This window comes from Pleurodeles waltl, chromosome 9 (assembly GCF_031143425.1).
Source record: "Pleurodeles waltl isolate 20211129_DDA chromosome 9, aPleWal1.hap1.20221129, whole genome shotgun sequence".
In the NCBI taxonomy this organism is placed as follows: domain Eukaryota; kingdom Metazoa; phylum Chordata; class Amphibia; order Caudata; family Salamandridae; genus Pleurodeles; species Pleurodeles waltl.
The window spans coordinates 1,074,734,012-1,074,761,091 of NC_090448.1; the positions used below are offsets into that span (position 1 = coordinate 1,074,734,012).

A 27,080-nucleotide genomic window follows, 5' to 3' on the forward strand; every position below is an offset into this window, starting at 1 on the left:
TTTAAATACTATTGATTCTTTAGTGGAGCACACAAAGTTGTTGAATTTGCTTGACATTGTTGTTGTGCTTCTACTGCAACATTTGAGAAGAATAGTAAAGCAGGATGAGCAGCTGCAAGGAGTGAGAAAGATGTCACATTGTGCAGTGCTGAGATTGGATGGTTGGCATTGGTGCTGTGCTGTTATTAGTTGACTGGTTATTGGTTGTTAACAACGGACAACGTTTGTGAGCAAGAATAAATTATTCCTTCTTGAAACTGTATCCTATTTGTGATAAATGACTTCACCCTGCAAAATGAAATTCTTTAAGGCTATATGAAATTTGATTAGGTGAGATGTGAGAATACCTGTTTGGAAGGGAGAAGGGACCCCACCCGATGATATCCCAGGTCACTATATGGTCATAAATGCAGGGCTTCACTCATATATTTTGCTGAGTCAATGGCATAGGATCACAGAAAATGAAGGTGCACTGATGTTTCCACACTATGGCACATTACATTTGAGAATCATTGAAAACTTGATAAGGGTATTGTACACTTCCTAGACCTACACAGTTCAAAGCACTTAATACTTGGGAACACACCGCACATGTTAGGATAAGGGAAACAAATCGAGGAAGAGTTTAAGGCAGTGAGTAGCTATGCGAATGCTAGATAGAATGGTATGACAGAGGGAAAATACAGTGAATATGGTCAAACCAAAGCTAGACGTGAATGAGATAATACAAGGTAACTTTGAACTTTCCTGATTAGGTACCTTCCAAGAAAACCAACTTGTATTCATGTTTAAAGATCTTACTAGATTTGCAAGACAAGCTCATGACAAATTGTCTGAAATGGCCAAACTTATGAGGTAGATTTAAACCGAACCAAGTCATTGTAGAAAAGCTGTTGTGTGAGTTTTGATGATAATGGCAATTGCAGTATGATAACATCAAGAATGAAAATGCAAACTAAGGAAATAATTTGTAACACTCAGAAGTGGGATGAGCTGGAGAAGTGGAAAATCAGACGGAAGAAGAAGAAAGAACGAAAGAAACCAAAGGGAGAGCCCGCCTCCATATTTAATGGATGGAGAGGGCACTTCAAATTTTCCATTAAGCAAAGTGCCTGGTGGAGGTTCATACCATGTGCTTTGGATTGGAAGTGATCTTGGACCATTCACTAATGAATTTCCAAGACTTAGAAAAAGTGGTGGAATGGTATATATCGGTTGAGTGATTTGTGAAGATTTCACTAATCGTGTGGGTGAATTTGAATACCTTTGTTGACACTGTGGTACTGAGTGACTTGTGGCCAGAATGTAAAGTGGCTGGTGAGTGGCCTGTAAAGGAACCCCCGAGAAAGTCATTACCACAAACCCCTTCACAATTGGAGATGAAAAAGTATCAATAGGTGATAACCTCTTTGAAAGGGAAGATACCAGCTAAAGACATTGATTGGGTTAAGATTGACAGGGCTACTCAAGAGCCCAAGAGTCGGTGCTTGATTATTATGAGAGATTGTTGCAGGTGTTTAATCAGCACAGCGGAATGTTTTGCGTTCCAGTTTGTGACGGGATTGAGACCTCAGATTTGCTTGATGATTCACCAGCATTTGATCTGTTGCAGGATAAGTCAGTTAATAAGATCCTGAGGTATGTGAACTATTGCATCGATGAACTGGAAATGTAGCAGAAGACGGTTGAAGGAGAAGATGTTGGCACAGAACAAAACAGCACAGAGAGGAAGTAAGAGTCAACTTTGTGTAGGGAATGTTGGTTCTATACAAGGAGTGTGTCAGCAGGGAACTCCTGTGATACAAGGTAGAAATGGGTTCCCGCAACAAGGTAGAAGTCGTGGTGTCCCAACTGACCCGAGTACTGGGATTGATGTGGCAACTTTGAAGAGATTGAACCCTTGTCATTATAGACTAAATTAGGGTATTGGAAGTGGGAATGTCATCTTAATCCCAATAGAGTGATGAATGAGAACCAGGGTCAGAATTTAGGGTTCATACAGCCCCAGAGTAATAATACCATACAGCCACAGAGAATGCAAAATTCGAATGTGTCCAAAGATCCAATGCTGTAGGTTCCACAAGCTCCGATGCTGCAGCAAAATGCACACGTCCCCAATTTATTTCAAATCAAGTCCCAAATTTAAATCAAAAGTCATTCCAAGTCAGAACCAGTTTCAGCAGTTTCCCATGTTTGATGCCTTTGGGGGCTACATTTCTGTTCAGTCACAATAATGATGCCAGACTGGGAAGGATGATTGAATACTTGGTGCAGGGTGGTCAATATGTAGAAAGCGAGGTGAATGACCACATATCATTTTTGATTGATATTGGTGCTACCTGCTCTCCTGTTAGAACAGTGGAGATTCCAAACTTACCCCTCGTGATCAAAAGAGTCTAAGTTGTAGGTGTCACAAATAAACAAATGACAAACCAAGTAACTGAAATGTACCTGTTAAAATAGGATCCTTTCAGGAGAAACAGCAGTTTGTTGGGTGTGACTCAAATCCTGTGAATTTACGAGGACATTATATATTGTGCAAGTTAAATTCCACTCTCTATTGCACACCAAAAGGCGGAGAGTTCCAAACCTATTTTAATTATATATACTTTAAACTGATGAGTCAAGGGACAAAGATAGACTTTTATACCGTAATAGAATCTGAAGATTTACCACTCGATCTTAGAGATACGGTGAAGCCTGAGGTCTAGGACTTTTTAGGAAAATGCATTAGTCTCATAAAAGGAGTTGAGCCTGGGTGCATAAAAATAAAGCTAAATGTTGAGTATCCAAGAACCCTACAGTAAGATATGACCCCTAAAACAATTGCTGGAAATGCACCTGTGATTGAGTCAATGATACACCAGGGCATTGTGAAGAAAATAATGGGGAATCCATGTAATTCATCCATTATGGGCTTTCAAAAGCCTAGCAGTAAATACTGCATAGTGCAGGACCTGAGAAGAATTGACAACATTGTTGTTCCCTGTTGTCCAGTGGGATGATCAAATCCAGTTGTGATTTTGTTTCAAATTCTATGAGAAGCTGAGTGTTTCACTGTCATCAATCTGTGTCAGGTATTTTTCTCTGTTCCTTTGGATGAGGACAGCCAGTCACTCTCCAATTTTCAGTTCCAGAACCATGTTTTGGCATGGTGCTGAGTCCCACAAAGGTATATAGAGAGTCTCCTTATCTTTAATCAGATCCTTTAAAAGAACCTTGAAGCTCTAATCATGCCCTGAAACTCTGTTCTAATTCAGTACAACTGTGACCTGTTAGTGGCATCTGATACTCAAGAAGTTTGAAAATTAGACCATTGCATTGTTAAACTACATAGCTGAGAATGGACATAAAGTGTACCTGAGTTAGTTGTAGTATGGTCAGAAGGAAGTTCATTGCTCTCGAACCTCACATTGAGAAAGCAGCGAGGAAGGTGTTACAGGGAAGGATCTTGGCAACTAATAAAATAAACGCACCAACCATCCTGAGAGAAGTCAGGTTGTTTTGGGGAATGGTGGGCTTCTGTCGCCAGAGGATACCCAACTTTTTCCTAGTGGCCAAGCCCTTACAGAGGCTGACACACAAGGATGTGTCTGATCTGATACCATGGGATAACAACTGCTTAGTTGCCTTGATAGAGCTGAAAGTCTCTGTTCTGCTCCGGCACTAGGAATGCCTTAATACAATAAAACTTTTACTCTTTTCTGCAGTGAGAGAGGGCTGTGGACTCTCAGTCCTTACACATCTGCACAGAAATACAAGGTGACCTGTGGCATACTCTCTGTTTCTCTTGTTCCTGAGCCACAGAACTGCCCGGAATTCTTAAAGCGTGGCGGCAGCTGGTGCCAGCATAGAACGGTGTGAAAGTATTGTGATGGGACATCCTTTATCTAGTCTTGCATGGCATTAATTTGATATATTATTGACACATACTCACACTCAGCACCTTACAAACAGGAGCTTGACCAAATGTCAACAAATTAAACTTGAGGCTGACCCTTTGGAATATTTGCCACTTTGAATCAAGCCACTTTAATTCCTCTGCCAGAGAATTAAAATGATGATGGGAGGTTGAGCATGGTTGTCTTGATGTCACTGAACTATGCACCAAGCTGAGATCAGATATTCAAGATGAGCCACAGGTAGAGTCTTATTACATATTGTTTGCGGGTGGTCCTTGTCTAAGAGACAATGAGGGAAACTTGAGAGCTGTCTATGCAATCTGTACAGTCTCAGAAGTAGTCAAAGCTTCTTGGCTTTGAGGAGTGTCCTCTGCATAAGTGACTGAATTGATAGCTCTTACTAGAGCTTGCTGTGTCTCTGACCAGCTGAGAGTGACTATATTTTTAGATAGTCGGTATGGCTTTGGTGTCGTTCACGATTTTAGACAGTTACAGTCAACATCTCTTAAGTGGACAGACACTTTGCCTCTTGTGCTAATGAGTCTTCATGATGTTCCCAACAAAAAAACAGGATTGGCCCCACATGAGATAATCATTGGGAGAACCATGAGTCTGCCTGCAGTGCCTGCAAATGTGCATGTGAACATTACGGATGGCATCATTCTTGACTATTGCAAGGGACTAGCTGATGTGATCTATTCTGTGTCCCGGCAGGTTGGGACTGTTACTGCCTCTCCACGTCTAGAGGAGTGCCATGACCTCAGTCCTGGCGACTGAGTCTTGGTGAAGAAACACATTCAGAAAAAGTGTCTGGAGCAGGCACTGTACCAGGTTATCTTAGGGACTAATACTGCTGTTAAGTGTGAGGGTCTTCCTAAATGGATTCATGCAGCCCACACTCAGAGGAGGGACCTCTTAATGATGTCACAGTACCTCTTTCAGAAGTGCAACTCACAAAGACAGCAAGAAGAGGATGCACAGAGTACTGAGAATTGGCAAGAGCCTGTGACAGCACATCCTCAGCCTGAGTGTGTTTTGATGAAGTGACAGTTGAGGAGCCTTGGCTTGGACCCTGACGAAGGGCCTAGTGCTGTGTCATGCCAAATGGGGATTTAGGACTGCTATCCAGGAAGACAGGAAAGAGAGAGATTAAGATTGCTTGAACGAGGAATGAGTACTGTCCTAGGGATAATGAGGATTTGAACCTGAGTGACAGTGAAAGTGAACAGCCTGTACTCAGGAGATCAAAAAGAGCTAGACTGCAATGAATGGACTTCTTTTGCTGATAACGATTGTGAAAGGGAAATTTGTGATTTGGAAGACAAGAATGAGATCCCATTGAGCCTTTGTAATCTTGAATTGGAATTTGAACTGAGTTTGAACTGACATTCTCAATTAACTAATGAATTTGAGAGACTACTGGCATGATCGTTCGAACTGAACTTTGATTTGTAAATAATAAAAAGATCATTGTTTAAAAAGAATTAAGAATATTCGCTAGGCCTGAGGCAGCAGAAGGAGCGAAAGGTGTCTTTTAGAAGAAGACAGAGTAGGCCTAGGGAAGACTCATGAGGACTTTGTAAATGATTTAATTGAACATCATTTGAGCTTTGTTTTGCCATTTGCACAAGTAGAAAGGTACAGAGAAGACTCCGTTTGCTGCTAATTGCTGCTAATTTCTACATAATGGTCTGATTCTAGGGAAGACATGGAAACTAATAAAACATTGATATTTATTAGTGGGAGTGTTGTTTGTCACTGCTGTAGTATTAATCAGTCTTCTTGTAAGATTAACTTCACCTAATCTTCCACAATAGCTGAGCTTAAGCCTAATGTTACCCCTAAGACCTTAAGCTCCATATATAATGGTTTGCATGCACTGGATTGTAAAGCTTTGCATGTAGATGCATCTAGAGTAAATTATTCCTCAATTGTTTATTTTAAATTGCTTTATAAATATATTGACACTATGGATGCAAAGGACAGTTATGTCTGGATGCAGTTACCTGCGTCAGCCTCAAAGGGAATCACTTATAGGCATATTCCTCTTGTGTATAGTGTTATGTGTAGACTTCTGTTGAATCTGTTTTATGGAGAGAGACATATCCAATGTCATTATTCAAGTTATGATTTGGCATTTTCTGAAGTTCCTTTGTTGAAGAAGTTGAAACATCATTTCCACGCTAAGACAATGGAGATGGTTGGCTATTTCCTTAAACCAATTACGACATTGGATGGGGTTTATGTTCATAGAAACAGTTTGACATGTTCTTTAACCGAGGTTGAGAAGACATTTTTAGATTCAGTAGAAGACAGGAATAGAGCAATAGATGAAAGGGGAAAAACATTATGGAGTGAGAGATATAAAGGACAGAGGGATGAGGAAGCAGCAAAGCATCAAGACTTAGGAGTTATACCTGCACTACTTTCAGATTGGCAAAATAAAGGGAAATCATGTTTGGACAGGAATAAATGTTCCCTGAGCGCTAATTTCATGGATAGAAGTGATAGTGACCATATATTTGAAATTGGGGATATTTGGCTTCTATTCCTGTGAGGACGATAGCTCGTCATTCATGGAGTATGTTTTGTTTGTGGGGATTGTGCATCTTTGAAATTGTCCAAAGGGCGGTATGGTACATTTTATTTAGGTGTATTTCCAAAAGATTTCTCATGTGGAACATTTGAATGATCTTGTGTGGGAAATGAACCCTAGAACTACATGAAGTATTAGTGGAGCAGAAATTGTGGGAGACATTTTGGTGCTGTGGTTCCAACTGTAAATGTAATCTTGAAAGATCTCAAGATTATGAAACTGTTCACCATAGTGGATAAGTTTTCCATGAGTACACCAAATTCTGCATTGGCTATAGACACTGAAATGATAGCTATGAGAGCCATGGTTTTTCTAAATCCTCTTGTGCTAGACATCCTTCTTGCGAAAGACGGTGGAGTCTGCAAAACGTTAAAGATCCAGCAATGCTACACCGATATCCCTGAAAAGAGTGAGGACTTAAATAAATACTGTAAAATACAGTAATGATTTAAAAGGAGACTTACAGAAATTTGAAGCTATGGATGTTTGGGAAACAATTAGAAATGGGTTTTCTAGGACTGGCAGATGGTTTGGAAATCTATGAAGTGAAATAGTGGGTTCTGTCTAGAGACATCTCATCGTTATTGCCATCTGTGCAATATGATTGTTCATTATTAGGGAAATATATACGTAAAGACAAGAAATTAAATCAACATTTGAAGGAACGGAAAATAACTTAAAGCTATATTGGAATGAAGGAGAATCAGTGTAGATTTTATAATGACATGAAACAACTGGAAAATATTAGACAAAAGTTGTTGAAAACTTAATGGCTTTGACTTGATCTCACCTGATATGGATTCATATTTGTGTTATTGTGATTTCTAACGTTGCAATCTGAGGGGGGATTGGTGTAGCACAATTTAGACTCCATCCTCTACACGTCATCATTGTGCAAATGCGCATTTAAATTTGACAATATATTTACTATGTGCCTTAAATAATATTAACATCTGCGAACTACTAAACACTTTAATGTAATGTTACCACTGAAAAGCTACATTTTTATAATGTGCACTAATGTTCAATTAAAAAGCTTACATGTAATCATTATTCATGTTTCATACTGTAGAAGGCTGGCCTGTTTTGTAGTGGGTACCAAAGGTACTTGCACCTTATACTAGGTCCAGTTATCCCTTATTAGTGAAACATAGTCAGTGTCTAGAAGCCAGGCTGTCTAGAGGTAGCTGTAGCAGAGCAGCCAAGGCTGAACTAGGAGACATGCAACGTTCTTGCAATACCACTGTAGTCACATAGTCCTCACACACGAAAGAAAAATACTCAGTGTTACACAAATAATTTATTTTGGTGACACAAATGCCAAAAATACCTTAGAGACTATGGGGGTTATTCTAACTTTGGAGGAGTGTTAATCCGTCCCAAAAGTGACGGTAAAGTGACAGATATACCACCAGCCGTATTACGAGTTCCATAGGATATAATGGACTCGTAATACGGCTGGTGGTAAATCCGTCACTTTTCCGTCACTTTTGGGACGGATTAACACCTCCTCCAAAGTTAGAATAACCCCCTATAATCCCTTAGGAGGTAAGTATTATACACAATATATACACTAGTATCGAAAAACAGGTAAGTACACAGTCAGAAAACAGTGCAAAAAGTGAAAATCACAATAGGTTGCAATGGGCCTCGGGGAACACAAACCATATACTAAAATAGTGGAATGCGAAAGTTAGTTTCCCACCTAGGCAAGTGTAGTGTGTAGAGGGGCACTGGCAGTGTAAGAAAACACCAAAGGTAAGTAATAGAACCCACCCCAGAGCCCAGGAAAACAGGAGTAAATTATAGTAAGTTTCCTGCAACACAAAGGCAGTCGTGATAGAGGATTATGCAAGAACAAGAAGAGACTGCAAGACACCAGTGATGGGTTCCTGGACCCGAAGACCTGTGGAAGAAGAGCCCGGATAAAGGTGCAAAAGAAGAACCACTGGTGAAGAAGAACAGTCAGTACTGCACCCAAGAAGATGGATTCAGGTTCCTGGTTGGTGCAGAAGATGTCCTACTCTGGATGGATGATTGCAGTCTGATTTGCGTCACTGGATTCCACCAACAAGCCTTGACACATGCAAAGCTCGCAGTTTGAGGAAAATGGTGCTGCCCAGGACCAGGAGGGTCCTGGTGACCTCTACCCAGGAGTGGAAGACAGAGGGGGATAACTCAGAGAGCCCTCAGAAGACCAGGCAGTGTGCACAGGAGTGCCACAGCACGGGGACAAAGAAGGTGCAAATGGAGGCCCACGCAGCACAGCAAAAAGGGATCTCATGCCACCGGAGAACCACTCACGAAGCTGTGCGTCACAGGATGGAGTGCTTGGGTCCTAAGCTATGCTGTGCACAAAGAACTTCTTGGAATGTCGCACACAAGCCTTGGCAAGTGCAAGTCACGCTGTGCACAGTGGTACTGTCTTGCGTGGGGAGGCAAGCTTTTACCTCCACCAAAGTTGGACAGGTGGACGTTGGGACTGTTGGAGTCACTTTAGTACACCACCCTTGTTGCTGGATTCATGCTCGTCATCTGGAGAGGGGTCCCACGCCACCAGTCGTTGTTGCACAGAGGTGCCTGCTGAAGCAGGGAAGTGACTCCGTCTCTCTACGGGAGATTCTTTCAGTTCTTCTGGTGTATACTGAAGACAGGCAGTCGTCAGTGCACTGTTGCAGTTGCTTGCAGGAGCTGAAGTTACAATGTTGCAGAAGCCCTCTTTGCTTCTTTGTTTCCAGTTTGTAGAGTTCCTGGAGGGTTCAGCTGCGCTTCTGTTGGTAGAAGATGAAGTGAAGGATGCAGAGGATTCCTGCTGGAGTCTTGCAATCCGAATCTGAAGAAACATCCAGAGGAGAGACCCTAAAAAGCCCTAAAAGGGGGATTGGTCACCTAACCAGGTAAGCACCTATCAGGGAGGGCTCTGACATCACCTGCTAGCACTGGCCTCTCAGATGCTCTCAAAGTGCCCCCCCACCTTGGAATCCAAGATGGCAAAACCCAGGGGCAATCTGGAGGAGCTCTGGGTATCACCCCTTTGATGGACAGGGGAGTACTTACGCCCGTATCCTTTGTCCAGTTTTGCACCACAGCAGGAACTGGGGGTCCCTGAACTGGGTGAGACTGGATTATGTGAGGAGGGCATCAACTGTGCCCTTCAAAGCATTTCCGGAGGCTCTAGGAGGCTACCCCTTTCATGCCTGTAACACCTATTTCTAAAAGGAGAGGGTGTCACACCCCTATCCCAAAGGAAATCATTTGTTCTGACTTCCTGTGCTTAAGCTTTTCAAGCAACAGGAGGGAAGAAACCAGTCTGTGAGGTGGCAGCAACTGGGGCTGCCTGGAAAGCCTCAGAAGGTTGGTATGGCAGTACTGGGGCCCACTGTGAGCCCCCAGAGTGCATGGGATTGTGCAACCAATACTGGAATCAGTATTGGGGTACCATTCCCAGTTGTTAGACACCTTTCATGGCCATGTATTACACAAACAGAATATTATTTTCCATGTTTATCTGGGCCAGTGTCTGTTTATATTTATATTTATTTGCCAAATTTATGCAAATAGGTTAACCTAATGACAATTGGAGATTGAATTGCTATTTGCACTGTATATTTTCTTATTGCTGTATATGACATTGTGTAACTATCCTTTCACTGTTCATGGCCGGGTATATGTTCTCTTATCACTTTTCGCAGATCACTTGGATTATATTTTTCTTCTATTTGGGCTTGTCACTGTCTTCTACTGTCTTCCCCCTTGTTTTCTGAAATTATATTTTTTCGTATATTTTTTCTTATTTCAATAGGGCCGCCACGCATGACCATGAGTATACCGACTCTTTGATGATGCCGGCTTTGTACGGTCCATTTTCTCATCCCAATATGGCCGCCGTGTTTCACCATAAATATACCAACTCTTCAAAGACGCCGACTTTACAAAGTCCGTCTTCTTTGTTGACACTTCCTTCCCGTCCATGTCGAGATTACATATACCTGGCATCCCACTTTTTTACAACTTTGGATACTCGGACGTTGATTAGCTGACGGGCGGCACACGACCGGGCCCGTCTCCCTTTCTATTTGTTTCCTTGGCTACCGGCCTTTATTATTACTGGGATCATTGCGTAACAACTTATTATAAAATTTCAGGTAAGGCTGGGAAAGCCTGTGTATTTACGAATGCGGCTACCTAAATACTCTTAAATTAATTTCCGATGGTACCGCTGTTTCTTTGCTTGATATATGCACAGTACAAACTTTTTAGTCTCCATATTTCTTCCCGGATCAATTGTACTTAACTCATACATTGCCTTTTTAGCTTATTCATATTATTTGAAATCAATAACTTTCTCGTCGTATATATTGTCATGAGTTTTCTCATCCAATTTTTTAGAATCGTCCTACACTTGTGTTCATATGCACATTGTGAACAACAATATTATCTTAATTGGAATACTACTCTTGGTATGTGTGTTTTCTTCAATTTAAATTACCCCCCCCTTTTTTTGTGACTTGAATCAAACTCTGGTTACTGCATGTCACTTCGTGGCTGGTAATGGGTCTTCAGCTACACTGCCTATTTTTTCACCTTATTACGTTCTGGTGTACACTCTTTTACGATATAATTTGCGGATTTCTTCTTTTCTCTTTTCTCTTTTCCTTCCCATTTTTTCCTTGCCGGTTCTATCTATTACACATGACTCGATATTGGTCCAAATCTAGATATTGTTTGTATATATACTCTCTCTCTTTGCGACTTTGTTTGTTATCTTACAATGTGTTGTATCTTTGCTACATGTATGTAAAATAACATCTTGTATGTCAATATGTTTTGTCTCTGTTATTTTACGTATGCTATTATGTTACCTTACTTTTTTTATGGTTATATGTTACTTTGCAGCCCTGAAGAAGCCCATGTTGATAGGGCGAAACGCGTTGACTGCTTGTCCTCAAGAACTTATTGCTGTAACAAGCTTCTCGTATCAATTAAAGTCTTGTGGACCAAAATAACAGTTACATTGTTTTATTACCTGCTTGAAAATATTGGACTTTCTGCACTTATTGTATCTTATTTGACAAATTGGAGTGGTGCACCCCCTTACTGTGTTTGATTACCTTTCATGGCCATATTCGGGGTTACCATTGTGAAGCTGGACATAGGTATTGACCTATGTACAGTGCACGCGTAAAATGGCGTCCCCGCACTCACGAAGTCCAGGAAAAGAATCCTGGACGATGTGGGGGCACCTCTGCTAGTTCAGGGGTGCCCTCAACACAGGTACTTTGCATCCAGCCTTCAGGGTTGGAAGACCTAATATATAGGTGACTACTAAGTGATATGGTGTAGTGAAAATGGCTGTGAAAGGGTGCATGCACAATTTCTCGCAGACTGCAATGGCAGTCCTGCAGAAGCCTTTGCATGGGCTCCCTATGGGTGGCAAAAGTAATACTGCAGCCCATAGGGATCCCATGAAACCACAATGCCCTGGGTGCCTAAGTACCATATACTATGGACTTATAAGGGGTGGCCAGTATGCCAATTTGGAGTAAAATACTGGGTTACCAGTATGTAGTGAGCAACTTGGAAACAGAGAGAACATAGGCACTGGGGTTCTGATTAGCAGGACTCCAGTGACACAGTCAAGCATACTTTCAAAAAGAGTGAAACATACTGACAAGCAGGCCAAAAACCATAAGCACTGTAGTCCTGGCTAGCAGGATCCCAGTGACACAGTCAAAACACACTGACATCAGGCAGAGATTGGAGGTAACATGCCAAAAAGAGGGTACTTTCCTACACATATTTACACTTATTAAGTTGTATTTGCAGAAGTAAGCATGCATTATTTTATTAATGTTTGCATTTATTTTGAAAGTTATATGTGTCCATGTATAATCATATATTCGAAATGCACATTCAATGTTTGGTTAAAGTTAGCCTGACTAATGACCTTAATTTTAAAATATATTTTGCTTGGTTTGTGCGTTCTTTGTATTGTTGGTCTATTCCAATGTTTCATTAGCTATGGAAAAGCAGTATTTTATATGTATTGGTTTACTGATAGGAAGGCCTGGATAGAGAAATCTTGGTAAGGGACATGAAGACCTAATGAGCGGCTAAAGTCATCTATTCATCACGTATCAGGAATGTGAGATGTTCAAGGTTGCAGTAACTGTCCAGAGTTCTGTGGGATGAGAAATTCAGGGTATTTTGCAAATGTACATGATGGGCAAGGAGATGATTGGTTCCTGGTGGGGAGGGAAGAGATATGGTTGAGTTTTAAGGTCCTTAGATTCAAGAGGTATGGACCTCTCTGCTCCCAATATCTTTGCAAGTGTGAAGCTTTACGCTAAATATGTGTCATATGGTTTTTCCCCAGGGAGGACACCGGGCTTTCACTTCTCCTTAAGAAAGTGGTCAAACCAGGGATGACTATTCAAACGATATTTGTATTCCCAAGAAGAATCCTATTCAGTGTGTATAGTTGTGTCTATAACTCTGTAAGTCTAGTCCTTCTGTTCTTTTCCTCCTTCCTTTCCGGGTTATAGTTTTTTTTGTTCTTTTCTCCTCTTAGGTCATCAGGAGTTCACTTGTATCCGGCCCTCAGGTAGCGAGTCAGAGGAAGGAAAAAACAACAACAACAAGCCGTTGTCAGGTAAGTGTTTCTATTTTGTTGGTTTTTATTAATTTGCATGCAAAAGGGGAAGGGGTTAAGAGGGAATCCCTCTGTGTAACCCAACTGTTTATACTTGCTAAGTGCTGCCCATGTGCCCAAGAAAAGGGGGGGAAGGGAAGGAGAAATTGTGGGTACTTATTGGTTTAGTTGTATTGTCCTTTCTTTTTTGCGGTTTCACCGTGCTTAAATTTGAATAACATATCTGCCCAAAGTTTCCAGTTTCTTTGCTTTCTTATTGTGGGTTTCACCTTGCTTAATGTGGAAGAAAATATGTGCCCCGGGGCTTCCCGTCACTTTTGGTCTGCCCTATTGCTCTCTGATCCCTCCCGACAACTCCCACCCATTTTAGCAGCAGACTAAGCTGACTGCACAAGCGGTCACGTCCCTCTAGGGATCCTCTCTGCTACACCTCTGGTCTTGTTCTCTGTTCCTGGGCTGTTTCTCCGCGTTTCTGCTGGAACTGCGCTCGCCTTATCTTTCTTCATCAGCCGTCTTCCTCGTCTCCAGTGTTCCTCGGCCGCCTCTTCCTTCTGCGCCGGGTAATTGATGTTCTTGATGACGCCTACACGCTCCTCCGGCCGTGCTGACAGCATTCTCTTTTGAGTCCCCGTGGGGAACTCAAACCTCGGCCCATCTTCGTGGGGATGTCCTGTCACAATATGATAAATACTTATTCCCTTTTTTGGAAGACTTCTATTGGAGTCTTCACTATGCCGAAACCTTCTTACATTTCTATATTCCCTTAGGATTTCATTCAAACCATCCTCATTCCTTTCTTAGACTTGTGATTAGATGATTTTAAAACCATTTCATCTTTAGTAAAGAGAACAGGAATTTCTTTGTGACACACCTTTTTTTTAATTCCCAGTTTCCGTATTGCAGTTGCTGTTATTGCTCTGCATCTTAACCTAAAGCAATTAAAATAACTGTGATATTTTCAGCTTGCCTGCTGTAATAATGTATCTTATTAACATGTTCATGACATGCATATGCATTGTATTGATTATTGATTGGAAATACAAAATTTCAACATCAATCACTGATTCCTGATCCGCATTGTGTGCCCAAACGTGCTTCACAAACATTTATTATTGTGAACTTCCTCAGCATCTCAGTCAACCTAAAAAGAACCATCAGATGAGAGGTTGTAAATCATGCTCCTGTGCACTCTCAGTCAAATGACCGGGTATAGCTGACAGTTGAGCTTTGTGTACTTTTCCAAGACAGCCACACACAATTAGGTGATCCTGAATAGGCCAATACTAGCAGGATGAGAGGGTGGAGCGTGGAGCTGGGCACAGCCCTGTTTACACTTAAATAGACTGTGCGCTGCCTCCACCCAAAATGCTTCTCCCTTTTCAAAGAAAGGACCAGGTATAAAAATTGGTCCTCAGACACTATTCAGTACACTTCTCAATCTGTGTGAACTTTTCCAAGAAGTAGAACAGCTGTGCTACTGAAAAGACTGCTGTGTCACTTGACTATTGTCTTGCTGTACTGCCACCTTGCTGGATTGAATCCCTGCTGTCCTGCTGCCTGAATCAGAGGGACTGGGCCTGCTCCCAAAGTGACCCCAAAAGCTAGTCTGACGACCTCCTGTTCAGAGCCACAGGAACATAACAGACTCCCAACCATCTGCACCAGTGTCCAGATCCAGGTGGATTAAGCCCTTAACATCCAAGTGGCACCCCTCAGGTCCTGGACCATTGGTGTGTCCTCAGAGAGGGTGAGTTGATGTTTAGGTTTTGGACCAAGAGTCTTTTTAGATATTGGAATTTATCTGTGTCTCGGTTTTCTAAAAGTGACTCTCTGGGTAATGTTCCCCAGGGGGCTCACAGAGTCTCCACTGTAATTCTCTCCTTACCCCTGACGCTTACAATGCACAACCAGTCAAATAGGCTTCTTCTACCTTGCGGTCCAGCTGGACTTAAAGAGAATGATCAAACTGATGTGGCGACAATCTTCAATACTCCATCGGTCAGGCATCCTCCACTCTAAACTCGAGTTCCTGCCATCACGTTGCATGGTGTTAGGATTTGGCCCCTGGTGGGCCTTTTTATTTTGTATCTACAACCATGTAAATATGTTTGAGTGCAGAAGCTTTAGGGCAATAGTGGGTGAGCACTTTCACAATAATTACAAGCTACAATGGCTGCCTTCTGTGTCGCTCTCTATTGTGCCTCAGTGTAAAATCACGCCGAGCCTCTTTTTCACTCGATTGCGGTCTCAAATTCTCTCTGTAGGCGGCAAGATGGCCGTCTTGCATCGGGCATACGTGCTGCCTTTAATCACCACTCGTTTGACAGTGCGCTCATTCTGATTTTGTCTCAACCTCGCAGCAGCCAGCAGACTCTCAGTTGCGGTCACACAGGAACAAAGGAGACACCATGGGACTAGAACTCACGAGAAAGATTCCACGCACTTCTGCCCAAGAACCACATCCCCACCAACATATCTTTCAAAGTAGATGTGAAAAACTAGACAAAACGTTTGCAGGTTGGTAAAAAGAAAATACCACACACATGGTTCATCCACAGGTGCCAGATCACATAAAATGTGTTGATTGAGGTTATTGAATTTGCTACCACAAACCATGTATCCATTCCATCTGTTGTGATGGATTATTTGCAAGATGTATCTAATTTGTTTAATTTAATTATGGTGCGGACTTTGTAATAGTTGTACGAGATTTCAGCCTTGCCAGTGAATGGGTTGTTAACATCTAGTAAGACCGATCACAGGTCACGCATTCACAGTGCAATTTGATATTTACAACAAAACATGCTAGAAATGTAAGCGCTGCAGGATTTCTCTGACATAATACCCCTTAAGATAGGGCAGTGGTAGATGAAGTTGCTATTGATGAACTACGGACTTCTTCAGTGTTAGTGGGAGATGCAAAGGGGTCTAAACATGAGTTTATATATTTACAAAGTGCAAAGACAGCTGGAAAACAACACTATAACATATAGGCTCAGTATATAAAATCATTACATAAAAATGTACTAACACTGTCAACACTCTCACAATATGAACGATTTGCTATTTTAGTGGTTGTCGCATGTATCTCAATCAATTAGAATGTGGGAAAAATACAGGATTTGATGCTTTCAACCGTCCAAATTTGCTGGCCAGCAAGAGGGTATTTTAATCTGCGTCATTTTCTCTTTTCATAGGACTCGTGCTACATAACAGGAACATTAATTTTAACTATCGATGTACTGACCTTTTGGAATGGTTTCTGGTAATAGAGTCAAGGGGTCCTTTGAGAATGGTTATAACATTGTTTATGCAGTATTATCATGCTGTTGAGTGTCACCAAAGTGTACTTTTCGTTACTTGTCTTAATGTTGTGGGTATAGAACAGTTTTGTTGTTGCTACAGTGGTGCCTGTGTCATTGCTGTCCATCTTAAATTCACACCATTTCCACGAAGTAAGTTTTGATGTTCTAATCTAAATATTTCTGGAGTTCTTTGGCAAGATAACACTCCCGTTCCCTGCTTATGAGCAGAACGTTTGAAACAAGTCAGTCAAGTACGTATTCTTGATGTTAGGAATGTTTTCAGGAGATGGAAACGATTTGCATACTTGTAATAATGGTATGTTGGTCCATGATCCGTGCTGAACACTGAAAAACAGTTTCAGTGAGAATGCTAAGCAGGCCTCAATCAAAAGGACACTCAGTCAATAACAATTACACGAACAAGTCTCCAATAAGACAGTGAAGATGAATGGAGTGGGAGTCATAAGCAGAAAGTGTATTTATTAGATTACTTATGTTGATTTTTTCTATAACAGGTTTTAGACTTGGCATCATTGGCATGGTTTACCCTAAATATTTGCCTCTACTTCCCAGGTTGTTTCTGTGTGCTGGACTCTGTTTTTGCTGTTTTGTTTGCTCTGGGCACTTTACGACTATTGACCAGTGCTAAAGTGCTCCCTGTATAAATTATGTGTGTACATGGGCTTATCCATGGTTATCCATTTCTTTTTTTTTTATAAACAATTGTATTTGTTTTCTTGTAACAACAACTTAATATCATTAGGTCACACCTGCATTTCAGAGACATGTCAATGTACAACTCCCATTTAATTTTCATCAGAACGTATCCACAGTATATTGTGATGTCTAGGGACACATTGAGCAATTGTCATCACACACAAGGCATTTCGTCTGACTGGATCTCCCATGCCCCAGTCTATCTCCCCACACCCTGTTGTATTTGGCTGGAAACCCTCTTGCCTCATATACCAACTTTTCCTGTTGGGCACACCAGTCCACTCCCCACCTCCACCGAGGAATCGCCGGTGCCATCTCTGCATTCCTGCTGGCCACGGATATCTCATTTGGCCACAAGGCATGCTACCCCCAAGAAGGTTCACTCCGTGATTATCCATTTCTAACATTGGTGATCAGCGTTTGGGATTGAACTTGTATTTGTACTTGACATACAATAATTAAGGTGGTCATTACAACCCTGGTGGTTGATGTTAAAGTGGCGGTAAAACCGCCAACAGGCCGGCGGGAAAAAAATGGAATTACGACCGTGGCGGAAACCCACAACATAGACAGCCACTTTAACACTCCGACCGCCACAGCAGTACAAACAAACACTGCGGCGGTAAGCGCCAACAGACAGGCGGAGGACAATGTGCCATCCACATTATTACAAGCCACCAATCCGCCCCCTTTTCCGGGGCGGATTCACCACGAACAAAAACACGGCGGAAACAGGACTTGGAAGGGAAAACGCTCACCTCTACACATCCCACGAGGAACCAGGACACCATGGAACCGGAACCTCAGATTTTTCCAGCCCTTATCTTCCTGCTCCTCTACCAGGAGCACGAACGCCGGTGGCAAAGACCTCAGTGAGTACTGCACCTACGACACAGAGGAGGGGGGAGGGAAAAAACAGTGACACACACACGCAACACGCAAAACCCACACCCTCACCCACAACAACACACACACTAATACATCATGATACATCACAGTTACACCTCCCAACCCCCCCTGGAAGAATGCAAGGACAAAAGGAAATGAGTCGAATGATTGTAATATATACGAAGACAGTAATCAAAAATATATACATATATTAAGTTATTCACACTATAAACAAATATATACACCAAGAATACAAGTCCAAGGTATTCCACTATCATAGTCCGTGGACCACTGGGCCCAAAAGGCATGGGCGAGGCCCACACTCAATACCCGAACAAGACGGAGAGAACACTGCTGGGGCATCAGATAGAAATAAAACTGGCACCTCAGGGGGAACGGAAGGGGGGGCACCTCAACCGGATGAGTGCACGACGCCAGATCCATGAGGGGGCTCCATGCTCATTGATGTATCCTGGGGAGTGAAAAGCCACAGTCTCTCAAGTCTCTACAGTGGGTGGTTTGCCCACTGCTACATCCTGGGGAGTGTAAAGCCACAGTCTCTCAAGTCTCTACAGTGGGTGGTTTGCCCACTGCTACCTCCTGGGGAGTGCAAAGGCACAGTCTCTCAAGTGGGTGGTTTGCCCACTGCTTTATCCTGGGGAGTGCAAAGCCACAGTCTCTCAAGTCTCTGCAGTGGGTGGTTTGCCCACTGCTTTATCCTGGGGAGTGCAAAGCCACAGTCTCTCAAGTCTCTACAGTGGGTGGTTTGCCCACTGCTACATCCTGGGGAGTGCAAAGCCACTGTCTCTCAAGTCTCTCAAGTGGGTGGTTTGCCCACTGCTTTATCCTAGGGAGTGCAAAGCCACAGTCTCGCAAGTCTCTACAGTGGGTGGTTTGCCCACTGCTTATTCCTGGGGAGTGCAAAGCCACAGTCACTCAAGTCCCTCCAGTGGGTGGTTTGCCCACTGCTTTATCCTGGGGCATGCAAAGCCACAGTCTCTCAAGTCTCTACAGTGGGTGGTTTGCCCACTGCTTTATCCTGGGGAGTGCAAAGCCAAAGTCTCTCAAGTCTCTCAAGTGGGTGGTTTGCCCACTGCTTTATCCTGGGGAGTGCAAAGCCACAGCCTCTCAAGTCCCTCCAGTGGGTGGTTTGCCCACTGGGGAGTGCAAAGCCACAGTCTCTCAAGTCTCTACAGTGGGTGGTTTGCCCCCTGCTACATCCTGGGGAGTGCAAAGCCACAGTCTCTCAAGACTCTCAAGTGGGTGGTTTGCCCACTGCTTTATCCTGGGGAGTGCAAAGCCACAGTCTCCCAAGTCTCTACAGTGGGTGGTTTGCCCACTGCTTTATCATGAGGAGTGCAAAGCCACAGTCTCTCAAGTCTCTACAGTGGGTGGTTTGCGCAACTGCTTTATCCTGGGGAGTGCAAAGCCACAGTCTCTCAAGTGGATAACATTCTCCACTGGTTTCTGGAGGGGGCTTTGTGCCCAGAGTGCTTCATCCTGCCAGGGACAGAGATATTGGATGCCTTTCTCCTCTGGTTCTGGAGGGGGCTTTGTGCCCAGAGTGCTTCATCCTGCCGAGGACAGAGGTAGTGGATATGATACTCCACTGGTTCTGGAGGGGGCTTTGTGCCCAGAGTGCTTCATGCTGCCCGTGGCGGCCTCAGTAGCGTCGGAATCATTGGCGCTCACTGGCCTGCGGTGCTACTGGCGGCGGTGTCTTGGGCAGCGGTGCTGCTGGTAGCGGTGTCTTGGGCAGCCGTGCTGCTGGCGGCGGTGTCCTGGGCAGCGGGGATGGTGGCGGCAGTGTTCTTGGCAGCGGTGCTGCTGGCGGCGGTGTCCTGGGCAGCGTTGCTGCTGGCGGCGGTGTGTCCTGCGCAGCGGTGCTTCTGGCAGCGGTGTCTTGGGTAGCGGGGATGGTGGCGGCGGTATCTTGGGCAGCGGTGCTGCTGGCGGCGGTGTCTTCGGCAGCGGGGCTGGTGGCGGTGGAGTCCTTGGCAGCGGGGATGGTGGCGGCGGTGTCCTGTGCAGTGGTGCTGCTGGCGGCGGTGTCCTGGGCAGCGGTGCTGCTGGTGGCGGTGTCTTGGGCAGCGGGGATGGTGGCGGCGGTGTCCTTGGAAGCGGGGATGATGGCGGTGGTGTCCTGGGCAGCGGTGCTGCGGGCGGCGGTGTCCTGGGCAGCGGTGCTGCTGGCGGCAGTGTCTTGGGCAGCGGGGATGGTGGCAGCGGTGTCCTTGGCAGCGGGGATGGTGGCGGTCTTGTCCGCCATGCAGATCTTCCCAGACTAGCCGGTTTTACTGTGCCCCTTCCCCACCTTGGATGGTGGCGTAGCTGTCTCCACACCCCCAACTGTACTCCTGGGAGCGGCTTTGGTGGTTTATTTCTTTCCCCTCTTTCGCCGGGCACTGGCCAACTTTTTATGCTTTACAGGTGGGGGACTGTCCGTGCTCTGGCTCCTTGCCACACTGGCTGCCTTGCTGCCTGGTGCACTCCAGAAGCCGGTTACTACTGGCACCACTGGTCCCGCAGATGTTGTGGCTGAGGTGCTGGGTTGGGACCTGGAGAGTCGGGCCTTAGGAGACTGAAGGGGTGGGGGAGGTGAGGAAAAGAGGTCAAGGATGGACAGGAAAAGTTTCTTTGGAACACTGGGACGGGTAGATGGAGGGGGTTTGGGAGTGGAAGAAGAAGTAGTGGTTGTAGGAGGTGTACGTTTGGTGACTTTGGGTGAAGGTGCACGGGCTGGAGGCTGTCGTGAGATGGATGGCTGTTGGGTGGGTGTCTGGCTGCGTTTGTGTACCTTGGGAGGTGGCCTCACAGACACACTGGGAGAGGACACAGGGGACGTGTGAATGGTAGTGGGGGTGGTGACTGCACGTGAGCGGGGTGTGGTGGTGGGTGTGCTGGTGATGGACGTAGTGGCTGAGGATGTAGTGTATGCAGGTGTGAGTGGAGACGAGACAGGGAGGGAGGAGGGAGACGAGGAGGAGAGCGACACAGTGGAGGCAGTGGATGTTTGTGTGTCTGCATCTGTGTGATGCTTGCGTGAGTGCCCGTGGGATGTGTGGTGCTTATGTTTGCCTGAGCTTCCCTTGTGTGCTGAGGTGTGTGCATGCTGGTCTGATGGTGTGCTTGGGATAGGCTGAGGTACTGTGGTTTGGGTCTGGGTGGAGGAAGTTGGAGGGGGAAGGCTAGAGACAGGGACAATGGCTGCCATCAGTGCTAAGGCCAGAGTCTGAAAAGCTTGCTGATGGGCTGCCTGACCAGAATGAATGCCCTCCAGGTATGCATTGTTTTGTTGCAACTGCCTCTCTACACCCTGGATGGCATTCAAAATGGTAGACTGCCCAACAGTGAGGGACCTGAGGAGGTCGATGGGCTCCTCACTGAGGGCAGCAGGGCTGACAGGGGCAGGGGCTGAGGTGCCTGGGGCGAAGGAGATGCCCACCCTCCTGGATGAGCGGGCACGGGCCAAACGCTGAGGGGCTGCTGGGAGGGCGGTGCTGGGAGGGGGGGTGGCGGCTGTACCTGTAGATGTGCGGGGCAGAGATGGGCCCGCCACCGCAAGGGAGCTCCCATCAGAGGAGGAGTCTGTATCGCTGGTGTCAGCTCCTGTCCCCGCCGGGGAGCTCCCCTCGCCCTCCGTCCCACTGGTAAATTCTGACTACGTAGTGTCGCCCTCCAGGGCCATGTGGGATGCAGCTCCCTCCTGTTCCGGTGCCACTGCTCCTCCGCCTGATGATGCTAATGCACACAAGAACAGGGAGACCACAAAAAGGGGGGGAAGACAGAAGAAAGACATGTTGAGTGCATTCAATACCGCTACCGTTGGCGGACAATACAGACACAGAAGCACCATGCACTACGCCGCGCACTTGGAGTTCCCTATTCAATCCCAGGGACATGGGTTACAAAGCTATGCCAGATTGCTGCACACATGGATGTCACAGAGCCTGACTAGGTGTAGTTGGCACTGTACACAGGTGGGGTGGGGTGCCACAGGGCCTGCCTTAAGAAGGGTCCTTGCCTACTAAACTCGCCCTGGCCTAGGGGAACCCACAGCCCACCTCCCCCACCCAGACACCTACAATGTGCACTGACTCAGCAGAATGAGAGTTTACTCACCCCCTTGTGGCTGCTGTGATGCCCTCAAGCACCAACCCAACTTCGGATACGCCACCGCCAGGATCCTGAACATCAGGGGGGTCATGGTGCGACGGGCACCCCTCCCACGTTGGGACGCCATCCCCAGCTGGGCCTCTGCCATCTTCTTGCTCCAGCGGCGAACGTCCTCCCATCTTTTCCGGCAGTGGGTGCTCCATCTGTGGTAGACCCCCAGGGTCTGGACTTCCTTGGCGATGGCACGCCAAATGTCCTTCTTCAGGTGGGCACTGACCTACAGGAATAGTACATGGTAAAAAGTTGTTACCGTCCGCACTGTCACAGTTTATGTTCCGCAACCCTACCCTTTGCATGATGCACATGCACTCACCGTCGTTTCATGCACGCCTCATTCTCCCCCCCTATCTTTCATCCACACCACTCCACACAGGCATTGCACATACAGCATGCTCACAGTGTACTTACCTGTTTGTCTGGAGGACCGTAGAGTAGCATGTACTGGGGAGGACCCCATCCATGAGTTTCTCCAACTCCTCCGTGCTGAAGGCAGGGGCCCTTTCCCCCAGTCACACGAGCCATTGTCTCTTCCAGACTGAGGTCACAGCAGCATTTGCAGTGTAGGTCCTCTCCTGTCGAAGATCAGGTATCAAGTGATTGAACAGAGAGAAAATGGCGGTCACATTCGCGGCTGTGCGTGCCGTCACCGCTGGCGTACATCGTCATTGGCTCCTGGGACCCATAGGGTCCAATGTTAACCAATGCAGGATTGCGCCACGGTCTTCGACCGCCTATTGCGACGGTGGACAACGCCAGCGCAGTTACCTCATATCCCATTGTCCCACTTTACCGGTCAGGCAGCCGCCATTTCATGGGCCCACATGCCATTATTTTGGACTGCGTCACACATATCTAGGCCTTGCCTAAACACTCATACAGGCATATTTCGATTTGCTAATATTTTTGAATATGCTGTGTTTACGTACCTCAGAGTTGGATGACTCTCTGCTCGCTATTCTCCTCCATAGGCACCGTCCGCTGGGGCCTGTGAGGAGATGGCGGCATCCTCCGGTGTACAGACCGCTGGTGGACCTGTCGACAATGGAGGAGCGACATGTGATCATCACCTACAGACTTGATCGTGCCACAATCCAGGAACTGGGTGCCCAGTTGGAGCCAGACCTGATGTCAGCTATCCGCCATCCCACAGGAATCCCCCCTCAAGTGCAGGTGCTGTCAGTACTCCATTTCCTAGCAAGTGGGTAATTTCAAACAACCGTGGCCATAGCATCAGGGATGTCCCAGCCTATGTTTTCAAACGTGTTGTCCAGAGTGTTGTCTGCCCTGCTGAAACACATGCGGAGCTACATCGTTTTCCCTCAGGTGGAGGATTTTCCTACAGTGAAAGGTGATTTCTATGCCCTGGGACATATCCCCAACATCATAGGTGCTATTGATGGGATACATGTGGCCTTGGTCCCCCCCGCAGGAGTGAACAGGTTTACAGAAACCAGAAGAGTTACCATTCAATGAATGTGCAGATGGTGTGTTTGGCTGACCAGTACATCTCCCATGTGAACGCCAAGTGTCCTGGCTCTGTGCATGACGCTTACATTCTGCGGAATAGCAGCATCCCTTATGTGATGGGGCAACTCCAGAGGCACCGTGTGTGGCTATTAGGTGAGGACATGGACCCTATACAGTGTGGATAGTTGTCTGGGGTTGTCCCTAAGGGTTAGTGTGTGTCTAACAGTTGTCCCTCAACATTTGCAGGTGACTCTGGCTACCCCAACCTGTCATGGCTACTGACCCCTGTGAGGAATCCCAGGACAAGGGCAGAGGAATGCTACAATGAGGCACATGGGTGCACCAGCAGGGTTCTATAGAGGACCTTCGGCTTCCTGAAGGCCAGGTTCCCGTGCCTCCATATGACAGGTGGTTCCCTATTCTACTCACCAAAGAAGGTATGCCAGATCATCGTGGCCTGCTGTATGCTTCACAACTTGGCTTTGCGACGACAGGTGCCTTTTCTGCAGGAGGGTGGTCCAGATGGAGGTGTTGTGGCAGCTGTGGAGCCTGTGGACAGTGAAGACGAGGAAGCTGAAGAAGAGGACATAGACAACAGGAATATGGTGATCCTGCAATACTTCCAGTGAGACACAGCTAAGAAGACAACACAGCCTGCTACATTTGATTTAATTCTACTACCTCTCATCTGTCTGTCATTTTCACCCAGTGTATGGTCACTGAGTTGTCACTTTCCCTTACTATTTCACAAATGTGGGTCCCACTGTGTGACATCTGCTTTGTTTACGCATGGACTAGTGCTGTGTGACATAGGTATGTTGACATTACATTTGATATAGCATTTTGCCACTGTAATTGCAAATACACATTTTCGAAAGCACAGACTGCCTCCAGATTGTTTTTTGATTTAAGGGTGTTTATTTAAGTGCTCAATAGTGGAGGGGGTTGTAAAATGGTCAGGGCTGATGGTAGAGGAATGTCCATGGCAGAGTCCAGTCTGTTAGTCTTACAGGTGCATTGTCCAAAGGGGCATAGGAAGTGGAGCTGGGGCAGTTTAAGTATGGACAGGGTGACAAAGTGGGACAGAAGGATGACAATCAGGGTGGTCTCATTTCTTGGCGGGGTCTTGGCATTGTTCTCCGTCTTTGTCCTGGATCTCAGGGACTGTTTGCGGGGTGGTTCTCCATCTGCAGGGGGTGGGGTGCTGGTGTGGTGGTCCCGTGGCGGTGCCTCCTGTCCACTAGCGCCGGCGGAGGTGGTGGGTAGTTCATCGTCCAGGCTAGTGTCAGGGGCCCCTTGTTGTGCCACAGTGTCCCTCCTGGTGTTGACGAGTTCCTTCAGCACCCCTACAATGGTGCCCAGGGTGGAATTGATGGATTTGAGTTCCTCCCTGAAGCCCAAATACTGTTCCTCCTGCAGCCGCTGGGTCTCCTGAAACTTGGCCAGTACCGTTGCCATCGTCTCCTGGGAATGGTGGTAGGCTGCTCCCATGATGTTGGAGAGGGCCTCGTGGAGAGTGGGATCCCTAGGCCTGTCCTCCCCCTGTCGCACAGCAGCCCTCCCAGTTCCCCTGTGTTCCTGGGCCTCTGTCCCCTGAACCGTGTGCCCACTACCACTGCCCCCAGGTCCCTGGTGTTGTTGGGGTAGGGGTTAGCCTGGGTTCCCTGTAGTGGTGGACACACTGCTGATTGACGTGTCCTGGGGACAGAGGTATGGGCCCGCTGGGTGGGTGCTGCGCTGGTGTTTCCAGAGGGGGCAAGCTCTGCAGTGGCCTGTGCCAGTGTGAGGGAAACTGACTGTCCCGAGGTCCCAGATGGGCCGGGCTGGTCATCTTGATCCAGTTGGACAGAGCTGCTGTCATCACTGTGGGCCTCTTCTGTGGGTGGAGTAGACATGTCTGGGCCCTCCTGTCCGGTGACGTTGGGTAGGGGTCCTGCAGGGGTGTAAAGGCATGAATATTGCATCTGTGTGTGCCATGGTGTGCAATGAGTGGGTGACCGTGTACCCCAGTGCTTGCATTCCTGTGTAGGACCTTGTGTGATAATGGTTTAGGGGGGTGTATGGGTATGTGTAGTCGCCATGCATTGGTGATGGGTGTCCATGCTTTGGTGTTACATGCAGGGCTTGGGTTTGGGATGTGTGGTTTGTGACATTGGGACATCTGTGAGGAGTTGGAGTGATGGGAGTGAGGGCGAGGGTGGGGGTATGTGATGGCATGCAGGTAGGGGGGGTGAAAGTAGTGAAGAGCGACTTACCAGAGTCCATTCCTCCAGCTACTCCTGTAAGGCCCTCAGGATGCAGTATAGCCAAGACCTGCTCCTCCCATGTTGTTAGTTGTGGGGTAGGAGGTGGGGGTCCACTGCCAGTCCTCTGAACCGCGATGTGGTGTCTTGAGACCACGGAATGCACCTTCCCCCGTAGGTCGTTCCACCTCTTCCTGATGTCATCCCTAGTTCTTGGGTGCTGTCCCACTGCGTTGACCCTATCCACGATTCTTCGCCATAGCTCCATCTTCCTAGCTATGGTTGTGTGCTGCACCTGTGATCTGAATAGCTGTGGCTCTATCTGGATAATTTCCTCCACCATGACCCTGAGCTCCTCCTCAGAGAACCTGGGGTGTCTTTGCGGTGCCATGGGGTGGTGTGGGTGATGTGTGGGGTGGTGTGTGTTGTGATGTGTGGGGTGATATTTAGAGGTGTGTTGTGTGAGGTGCGTGGATGTTGTGTGAGTGATGGTGTTGAGTGCCTGTGGATGCTAGTTTGTAGATGGTGGTGTCTCTCTCTGGCCCTCAGTCCCATTTGTCGTCGTAAGGGTTTGTGGGTGATGTGGGTGTGTGTTTTATATTGTATTGGAAGTGTGGGAGTGGTGTGTGTATGTGTATCAGGTGTGTGTATTTTAAATTATCCAATGTGGTTGTGTTTTGTAAATGTGTGTGTATTTTGAGGGTGGCGGTGTGTACCACCAATGGAATACCGCGGTTGACAGACCGCCGCGTGGATTCGTGGGTCGTGATAGTATGGGCGTATTCCTGTTGGCGTGACGGTGGAGGTTTTGTTATCGCCAGTTTACCACTGACCTTTGCTGTGGCGGACTTGTGTGGGTGTCTGGATTTTGGCACATTCCGAGCTGTGGGTCATAATGACCGTGGCGGAATCCGCGGCCGCGGCGGTGTGTTGGCGGTCTTCTGCACGGTGGTAAGCGGCTTTTACCGCCAATGTTGTAATGACCCCTTAAGTGTACACTACTGTTTTCAGTGCAGACTGTTATGTGACCACATACTACTTGTCTTTGTGAGTTTTTCTTTTTTATCTTTTGGGATTTTTCCCAACTTCCATATTTTGTGATAATCCTTTATTGACTTTTGAACTTCATTGATA

At 46.3% G+C, this 27,080-nt stretch overlaps 1 long non-coding RNA gene across 1 annotated transcript in view; it reads left to right on the forward strand.

Moving 5' to 3' along the window:
- The window catches only part of LOC138258782 (uncharacterized), a 116,110-nt gene that overhangs the window by 37,726 nt on the left and 51,304 nt on the right, over positions 1–27,080 (forward strand). The window contains exon 2 of the long non-coding RNA XR_011198566.1: positions 13,070–13,150. This is a non-coding gene — a long non-coding RNA (uncharacterized lncRNA). The remainder of the gene's footprint in view (positions 1–13,069; positions 13,151–27,080) is intronic.